This window comes from Gouania willdenowi, chromosome 12 (assembly GCF_900634775.1).
Source record: "Gouania willdenowi chromosome 12, fGouWil2.1, whole genome shotgun sequence".
Taxonomy (NCBI): Eukaryota; Metazoa; Chordata; class Actinopteri; order Blenniiformes; family Gobiesocidae; genus Gouania; species Gouania willdenowi.
The window spans coordinates 27951352-27961313 of NC_041055.1; positions in this window are offsets into that span (position 1 = coordinate 27951352).

A 9962-nucleotide genomic window follows, 5' to 3' on the forward strand; every position below is an offset into this window, starting at 1 on the left:
TTTCATCAAATTTTTGTCCTTTCCTCAAATTGTTTGGCCACTTTTTTATCCAAATAAGTTAACTTTTGCCTAATAATTACTGCTCGTTTCCTTTTTTCTCAACATTTTGCCATGTTTTGTTCCACATTGTTGCCTTTTTTCACTATTGTTTGCCACATTTTGCCTCTTTTTCATCATTGTTTGCCACATTTTGCCCATTTAAGCTACTTTTTGCAATTACATACCACCTGGTTCCTCTTTATTTGCCCATTTTTGGCCACTCATGACTGCTTTTGGCCCATTTTAGTCACTAGCACTCTTTTCTTGCCAGGTTTTTGCCACTTTTGGACCATTTTTGGCCACCTGTAACCATGTCTGCCTCCACTCGCTCGTCAAAAATCCTGATGTCCGGTGTGCCAGATGGCCAGTCAACCCCCGACTGTCATCATTGGCATTGGGTGACAGGGGGTGTGGTCAACCTGAAAGAACTCTTAATTTTTGGCCACGTCCAGATAGAAAGAAAGAAAGGACACATGAACGTAATCAGTAGACGCCTCTGAGGAAGACTGACAGTTGGCAGTCGAAATATGTCAGTAGATTAAAAAAAAATTCAAAGTAAATCTCTGAAAAAAGTTGTCTAAATAACTTAAATCATAACATTATTTTTTTAAAAAGAGGACAAAATGAACTTGCTGGAAGGATTAACAATGTGTTTGTGATTGACCTGTGTGTGCATTGAGGCCATGAGATCAATACGAACAAATGCTATATTCTCTTATGCAACTTTTACATCCAAAGTGTCGACACTCAACCATTTTGCAGTAAAACTCACTGTGCTGGTACCATTCCTCCCACAGATGCTGGACACCTTCATCGTGATGTGCATGATTCGCATCTAAATTGATTACATACAATAAAGTTTGTTTAAAAAAAAATATGAAAAAATATTGAGAGATATTAGACTGAGGGAAACATCACAGCTAGGGCTGGGCATTACAGACCTCAACAATTTTTTTCAAAATGGCGATATAGAATATATTTCGATATTTATAATTCAAAAAGCGGTGACTCCTAAAACGAATATTTTAATGCAAAATAAGCTATGAAAAAAAATATAACTCAATATAGATGATATTGTCATTTCCTATATCACCAAAATAGAAAACTTGATACATCTATTGAGTTTTTTCTAATCTCGATATATTGCCCAGCTCTAATCACAGCTACTGAACCGTGAATGCATCCGATATCTAAAGGTAAAACCTGCTGGCTCATGATTTGTGATGTTGCCTCTCATTGGTTGATTATGCCCAAGTCTCGATCTGGGATAGGCAATCCTGAACACGATAAACAGGTATACAAGACTTTTCTCAATAATTTGATCCAATAGTTTAGTACAAAAAAAAAAAAAAAATCCTCAATTATTTTACAGTTATTTATTTTCTAAACACAATAAATTACTATATATCTTGTAAAATGTGTGCTTTTCTAATTGTTTCACATCTGCCAGTTTTCTGTATAAAGAGGAGTGAGTGAGTGAGTACCGTTTGAGTGATGCCACAGCATCCGTTTCAGCTCCCTCAGGCCCTGGGTGAGGTTCTCCAGCTGGTCGTGGAGGTGGATGTTCTCCTCGATCAGGGCGTGAATGGTGTCGTGCAGCTCGAAACTGCAGCTCTCCAGCACCAGCAGAGTCAGAGGAATGAAGAACAGCTTTGGTCCCGTCATAGCATCTTCATCCTCATCCTCACACACGCCAAAGTAAATCCTTCTGTGTCCGTGTCCAAGCCAAGTAGTAGTTTAACTAGGGTGGGAGGCTGCGGCTGCTGTTGCTGCTGCTTTCAGATCTATACAATGTTTCCACATCAGTGACCTATGCAAAGTGTTGGTTTCAATGACCTTCAGTAAAAGAGGATTATTTACCGTCCATACACTGTACACCAAGGTTGGGGTCAATTAAAATTGTAATAGCATAACTGATAATTATACAAGTATGGACATAATTATAATTGAAATTGTATTTCTAAAAATCAGTTGCTGTTGTAATCATAATTGAGTTGTAACTGAGTTCAGATAATTGACTTTGTAATTGTAATTGGCGTGTAAATTAAATTGGGGGTGAAAATGCATTAAGGCATGAAAAATGCAACACACACACAAATTTTGGAGGTAAGGCTAAGACATAAAATGGAAATATTTTAGATTTTTTTTTCCGAGTTAAAATTTCATGAGTGCAAGTATGATGAGCGAACTTAAACTGTGATGAAAAATTGGTAAAAAGAATTAAAAAGACGACTAAACGTCTGAAAACGGAGGTAAGGCTATAGTAAGGCATAAAAATGGGCAAAAAAATTTCAAACGCCTCCAAACAAATTTAAGGCTATAGTAAGGCATAAAAAAAAACGACAAAAAATTTCAAACGTCTAAAAACGAAAGTGAGGCTATAGTAAGACATAAAAAACAAAGAAAAATGTTTACATGCCTCAATACGGAAATATTCAATACGCCTCGAAACAAATTTAAGGCTATAGTAAGGCATAAAAAACGACAAGAAAATCAAACATCTGAAAACAGAGGTAAGGCTGTCGTAAGGCATAAAAGCGGGCGAAAAAATTTCAGACACCTGAAAACGAAAGTAAGGCTATAGTGAGTCATAAAAAAAAACAGCAAAAAAATGTCAAACACCTCAAAACGGAGGTATGCCACACAAACGGGCGAAAATGCTTGAGAACTGCTCTTCTAACTCACAAAGCTTGGGTTTAATATTTGCTGTGTGAACATCTGAAATTTTAGATAATATCCACAAATGTGAAAGTCAAATACCCCATGAGTCACATGAAGGTAGTGTGAACACATGGTGTGATGGATAAGCAGTTGGTACAGTTTTCATTCATTTATTTGTCAGGATGGATTGGGGTCCAATGGCTCACTCAGCAATAAATGAAATTTTAAAAAACTAATATTTAAATAAGTCAATACGCAACCAGAAGATTGAATAGGAAGAAGTGCTTTAGTGTAGTGCGCCAAGCTGTGACTCTGGCACACTAAAGCAGGAGTTCAAAATCCATACTTCCATTAGAAAAAGCATGTGTCAACACTTTGATTCAGAAACTTTTTTAAACTGAAATACCCTAAAAGTTAAAGTCAAATATCCTCTGTTTTGCATTACCTCTCTTTGTAGGCGTTAGAAATTTTTTCGCCTTACTGCATTCTTAGTCCGTTTGAGTATATGCATTATATTTACAGTAGTTTTTAGGGTCTATTGATGGTCAATTTTAAAAAAAATATGCCTTGCTATAACCTTACTTTTCATTTTGGGTGATTTTGGTTTTTTGTCATTTTTTGTGCCTTACTGCTTTCTTAGCCTTGTTTAAGTATGTGCATTATATTTGCAGTAGTTTTAAGGGTCTAATGATGGTCCTAACTCAATTTTTTTTTTTTGAAATTTTTGAAAAAATATGCCTTGCTATAACCTTACTTTTTTATTTGGGTGATTTTGGTTTTTTGTCATTTTTTGTGCCTTACTGCTTTTTTCGGCCTGTTTAAGTATGTGCATTATATTTGCAGTAGTTTTTAGGGTTTAATGATGGTCCTAACTCAATTTTTTATTTTTTATTTTTTTTTTTAATTTTTGAAAGTATTTGCCTTGCTATAGCCTTAATTTTTATTTTGGGTAATTTTTGTTTTTTGTCATTTTTTGTGCCCTACTGCTTTCATAGCCCTGTCTAAGTATGTGCATTATATTTGCAGAAGTTTTTAGGGTCTAATGATGGTCCTAACTCAATTTTTTTTTTTTTTTAATTTTTCAAAAAAACATCGCCTTGTTATAGCCTTACTTTTTATTTTGGGTGATTTTAGTTTTTTGTCATTTTTTGTACCTTACTGTTTTCTTAGCCCCATTTAAGTATGCGCATTATATTTGCAGTAGTTTTTAGGGTCTAATGATGGTCCTAACTCAATTTTCTTTTTTTTTTTAAATTTTCAAAAAAAATGCCTTGTTATAGCCTTACTTTTTATTCAGGGTGATTTTAGTTTTTTGTCATTTTTTGTGTCTTACTGCTTTCTTAGCCCTGTTTAAGTATGTGCATTATATTTGCAGTAGTTTTTAGGGTCTAATGATGGTCCTAACTCAAATTTTTTTTTTTTTTTAAATTTTCAAAAAAAAAAATGCCTTGTTATAGCCTTACTTTTTAATTTGGGTGATTTTAGTTTTTTGTCAATTTTTGTGCCTTACTGCTTTCTTGGCCCCATTTAAGTATGTGCATTATATTTGCAGTAGTTTTTGGGTCTTATGATGGTCCTAACTCAATTTTTTTTTTTTTGAAATTTTCAAAAAAAATGCCTTGTTATAGCCTTACTTTTTATTTTAGGTGATTTTAGTTTTTTGTCATTTTTTGTGCCTTACTGCTTTCTTGGCCCCATTTAAGTATGTGCATTATATTTGCAGTAGTTTTTGGGGTCTTATGATGGTCCTAACTCAATTTTTTTTTTTTTGAAATTTTCAAAAAAAAAAGCCTTGTTATAGCCTTAATTTTTATTTTGGGTGATTTTAGTTTTTTGTCAATTTTTGTGCCTTACAGCTTCCTTAGCCCCATTTAAGTATGTGCATTATATTTGCAGTAGATTTTAGGGTCTAATGATGGTCCTAACTCAATTTTTTTTTTTTTTTTGAAATTTTCAAAAAAAAAATGCCTTGTTATAGCCTTACTTTTTAATTTGGGTGATTTTAGTTTTTTGTCAATTTTTGTGCCTTACAGCTTCCTTAGCCCCATTTAAGTATGTGCATTATATTTGCAGTAGATTTTGGGGTCTAATGATGGTCCTAACTCAATTTTTTTTTTTTTTTGAAATTTTCAAAAAAAAAAATGCCTTGTTATAGCCTTACTTTTTATTTTAGGTGATTTTAGTTTTTTGTCATTTTTTGTGCCTTACAGCTTCCTTAGCCCTGTTTAAGTATGTGCATTATATTTGCAGTAGTTTTTGGGGTCTTATGATGGTCCTAACTCAATTTTTTTTTTTTTTTTTAAATTTTCAAAAAAAAAATGCCTTGTTATAGCCTTACTTTTTATTTTGGGTGATGTTAGTTTTTTGTCATTTTTTGTACCTTACTGTTTTTATAGCCCCATTTAAGTATGTGCATTATATTTGCAGTAGTTTTTAGGGTCTAATGATGGTCCTAACTCAATTTTTTTTTTTTTTTTTGAAATTTTCAAAAAAAAAAAATGCCTTGTTATAGCCTTACTTTTTATTTTGGGTGATTTTAGTTTTTTGTCATTTTTTGTGCCTTACTGCTTTCTTAGCCCCATTTAAGTATGTGCATTATATTTGCAGTAGTTTTTGGGGTCTTATGATGGTCCTAACTCAATTTTTTTTTTTTTTTAAATTTTCAAAAAAAAAATGCCTTGTTATAGCCTTACTTTTTATTTTGGGTGATTTTAGTTTTTTGTCATTTTTTGTGCCTTACTGCTTTCTTAGCCCTGTTTAAGTATGTGCATTATATTTGCAGTAGTTTTTGGGGTCTTATGATGGTCCTAACTCAATTTTTTTTTTTTTTGAAATTTTTCAAAAAAAAATGCCTTGTTATAGCCTTACTTTTTATTTTGGGTGATTTTAGTTTTTTGTCATTTTTTGTGCCTTACTGCTTTCTTAGCCCCTATTAAGTATGTGCATTATATTTGCAGTAGTTTTTAGGGTCTAATGATGGTCCTAACTCAATTTTTTTTTTTTTTGAAATTTTCAAAAAAAATGCCTTGTTATAGCCTTACTTTTTATTTTGGGTGATTTTAGTTTTTTGTCATTTTTTGTGCCTTACTGCTTTCTTAGCCCCATTTAAGTATGTGCATTATATTTGCAGTAGTTTTTGGGGTCTTATGATGGTCCTAACTCAATTTTTTTTTTTTTTTGAAATTTTCAAAAAAAAATGCCTTGTTATAGCCTTACTTTTTACTTTGAGGTGGTTTTAGTTTTTTTGTCATTTTTGTGCCTTACTGCTTTCTTAGCCCCATTTAAGTATGTGCATTATATTTGCAGTAGTTTTTGGGGTCTTATGATGGTCCTAACTCAATTTTTTTTTTTTTTTGAAATTTTCAAAAAAAATGCCTTGTTATAGCCTTACTTTTTATTTTGGGTGATTTTAGTTTTTTGTCATTTTTTGTGCCTTACAGCTTTCTTAGCCCCATTTAAGTATGTGCATTATATTTGCAGTAGTTTTTAGGGTCTAATGATGGTCCTAACTCAATTTTTTTTTTTTTTTGAAATTTTCAAAAAAAAATGCCTTGTTATAGCCTTACTTTTTATTTTGGGTGATTTTAGTTTTTTGTCATTTTTTGTGCCTTACTGCTTTCTTAACCCATTTAAGTATGTGCATTATATTTGCAGTAGTTTTTGGGGTCTAATGATGGTCCTAACTCAATTTTTTTTTTTTTTTTTAAATTTTCAAAAAAAAATGCCTTGTTATAGCCTTACTTTTTATTTTGGGTGATTTTAGTTTTTTGTCATTTTTTGTGCCTTACTGCTTTCTTAGCCCCATTTAAGTATGTGCATTATATTTGCAGTAGTTTTTAGGGTCTAATGATGGTCCTAACTCAATTTTTTTTTTTTTTTTAAATTTTCAAAAAAAAAATGCCTTGTTATAGCCTTACTTTTTTTTTGGTGATTTTAGTTTTTTGTCATTTTTTGTGCCTTACTGCTTTCTTAGCCCCATTTAAGTATGTGCATTATATTTGCAGTAGTTTTTGGGGTCTAATGATGGTCCTAACTCAATTTTTTTTTTTTTTTTTTAAATTTTCAAAAAAAAAATGCCTTGTTATAGCCTTACTTTTTATTTTGGGTGATTTTAGTTTTTTGTCATTTTTTGTGCCTTACTGCTTTCTTAGCCCCATTTAAGTATGTGCATTATATTTGCAGTAGTTTTTGGGGTCTTATGATGGTCCTAACTCAATTTTTTTTTTTTTTTGAAATTTTCAAAAAAAAATGCCTTGTTATAGCCTTACTTTTTATTTTGGGTGATTTTAGTTTTTTGTCATTTTTGTGCCTTACTAGCTTTCTTAGCCCCATTTAAGTATGTGCATTATATTTGCAGTAGTTTTTGGGTCTTATGATGGTCCTAACTCAATTTTTTTTTTTTTTTGAAATTTTCAAAAAAAAATGCCTTGTTATAGCCTTACTTTTTATTTTGGGTGATTTTAGTTTTTTGTCATTTTTTGTGCCTTACTGCTTTCTTAGCCCCATTTAAGTATGTGCATTATATTTGCAGTAGTTTTTTAGGGTCTAATGATGGTCCTAACTCAATTTTTTTTTTTTTTGAATTTTCAAAAAAAAATGCCTTGTTATAGCCTTACTTTTTATTTTGGGTGATTTTAGTTTTTTGTCATTTTTTGTGCCTTACTGCTTTCTTAGCCCCATTTAAGTATGTGCATTATATTTGCAGTAGTTTTTAGGGTCTAATGATGGTCCTAACTCAATTTTTTTTTTTTTTTGAAATTTTCAAAAAAAAATGCCTTGTTATAGCCTTACTTTTTATTTTAGGTGATTTTAGTTTTTTGTCATTTTTGTGCCTTACTGCTTTCTTAGCCCCATTTAAGTATGTGCATTATATTTGCAGTAGTTTTTGGGGTCTTATGATGGTCCTAACTCAATTTTTTTTTTTTTTTTGAATTTTCAAAAAAAATGCCTTGTTATAGCCTTACTTTTTATTTTGGGTGATTTTAGTTTTTTGTCATTTTTGTGCCTTACAGCTTTCTTAGCCCCATTTAAGTATGTGCATTATATTTGCAGTAGTTTTTAGGGTCTTAATGATGGTCCTAACTCAATTTTCTTTTTTTTTTTTAATTTTCAAAAAAAATGCCTTGTTATAGCCTTACTTTTTATTTTGGGTGATTTTAGTTTTTTGTCATTTTTTGTGCCTTACTGCTTTCTTAGCCCCATTTAAGTATGTGCATTATATTTGCAGTAGTTTTTGGGGTCTTATGATGGTCCTAACTCAATTTTTTTTTTTTTTTTTAAATTTTCAAAAAAAAAATGCCTTGTTATAGCCTTACTTTTTATTTTGGGTGATTTTAGTTTTTTGTCATTTTTTGTGCCTTACTGCTTTCTTAGCCCCATTTAAGTATGTGCATTATATTTGCAGTAGTTTTTAGGGTCTAATGATGGTCCTAACTCAATTTTTTTTTTTTTGAAGTTTTTCAAAAAAAATGCTTGTTATAGCCTTACTTTTATTTTGGGTGATTTTAGTTTTTTGTCATTTTTTGTGCCTTACTGCTTTCTTAGCCCCATTTAAGTATGTGCATTATATTTGCAGTAGTTTTTGGGGTCTAATGATGGTCCTAACTCAATTTTTTTTTTTTTTTTTTGAAATTTTCAAAAAAAAAATGCCTTGTTATAGCCTTACTTTTTATTTAGGTGATTTTAGTTTTTGTCATTTTTTGTGCCTTACTGCTTTCTTAGCCCCATTTAAGTATGTGCATTATATTTGCAGTAGTTTTTAGTGTCTTATGATGGTCCTAACTCAATTTTTTTTTTTTGAAATTTTTAAAAAAAAATGCCTTACTTTTAATTTTGGGTGATTTTAGTTTTTTGTCATTTTTTGTGCCTTACTGCTTTCTTAGCCCCATTTAAGTATGTGCATTATATTTGCAGTAGTTTTTGGGGTCTTATGATGGTCCTAACTCAATTTTTTTTTTTTTTTGAAATTTTCAAAAAAAAATGCCTTGTTATAGCCTTACTTTTTATTTTGGGTGATTTTAGTTTTTTGTCATTTTTTGTGCCTTACTGCTTTCTTAGCCCTGTTTAAGTATGTGCATTATATTTGCAGTAGTTTTTAGGGTCTAATGATGGTCCTAACTCAATTTTTTTTTTTTTGAAATTTTCAAAAAAAAATGCCTTGTTATAGCCTTACTTTTTATTTTGGGTGATTTTAGTTTTTTGTCATTTTTTGTGCCTTACAGCTTCCTTAGCCCCATTTAAGTATGTGCATTATATTTGCAGTAGTTTTTAGGGTCTAATGATGGTCCTAACTCAATTTTTTTTTTTTTTTGAAATTTTCAAAAAAAAAAAGCCTTGTTATAGCCTTACTTTTTATTTTGGGTGATTTTAGTTTTTTGTCATTTTTTGTGCCTTACTGCTTTCTTAGCCCCATTTAAGTATGTGCATTATATTTGCAGTAGTTTTTAGGGTCTTATGATGGTCCTAACTCAATTTTTTTTTTTTTTTAAATTTTCAAAAAAAAAATGCCTTGTTATAGCCTTACTTTTTATTTTAGGTGATTTTAGTTTTTTGTCATTTTTGTGCCTTACTGCTTTCTTAGCCCCATTTAAGTATGTGCATTATATTTGCAGTAGTTTTGGGGGTCTTATGATGGTCCTAACTCAATTTTTTTTTTTTTTTTTAAATTTTCAAAAAAAATGCCTTGTTATAGCCTTACTTTTTATTTTGGGTGATTTTAGTTTTTTGTGCCTTACTGCTTTCTTAGCCCCATTTAAGTATGTGCATTATATTTGCAGTAGTTTTTGGGGTCTAATGATGGTCCTAACTCAATTTTTTTTTTTTTTTTGAATTTTTCAAAAAAAATGCCTTGTTATAGCCTTACTTTTTATTTTGGGTGATTTTAGTTTTTTGTCATTTTTTTGTGCCTTACTGCTTTCTTAGCCCTGTTTAAGTATGTGCATTATATTTGCAGTAGTTTTTGGGGTCTAATGATGGTCCTAACTCAATTTTTTTTTTTTTTTTGAAATTTTCAAAAAAAAAGCCTTGTTATAGCCTTACTTTTTATTTTGGGTGATTTTAGTTTTTTGTCATTTTTTGTGCCTTACTGCTTTCTTAGCCCCATTTAAGTATGTGCATTATATTTGCAGTAGTTTTTGGGGTCTTATGATGGTCCTAACTCAATTTTTTTTTTTTTTTGAAATTTTTCAAAAAATATGCCTTGCTTATAGACTTACTTTTTATTTGGGTGATTTTAGTTTTTTGTTCATTTTTTGTGCCTTACT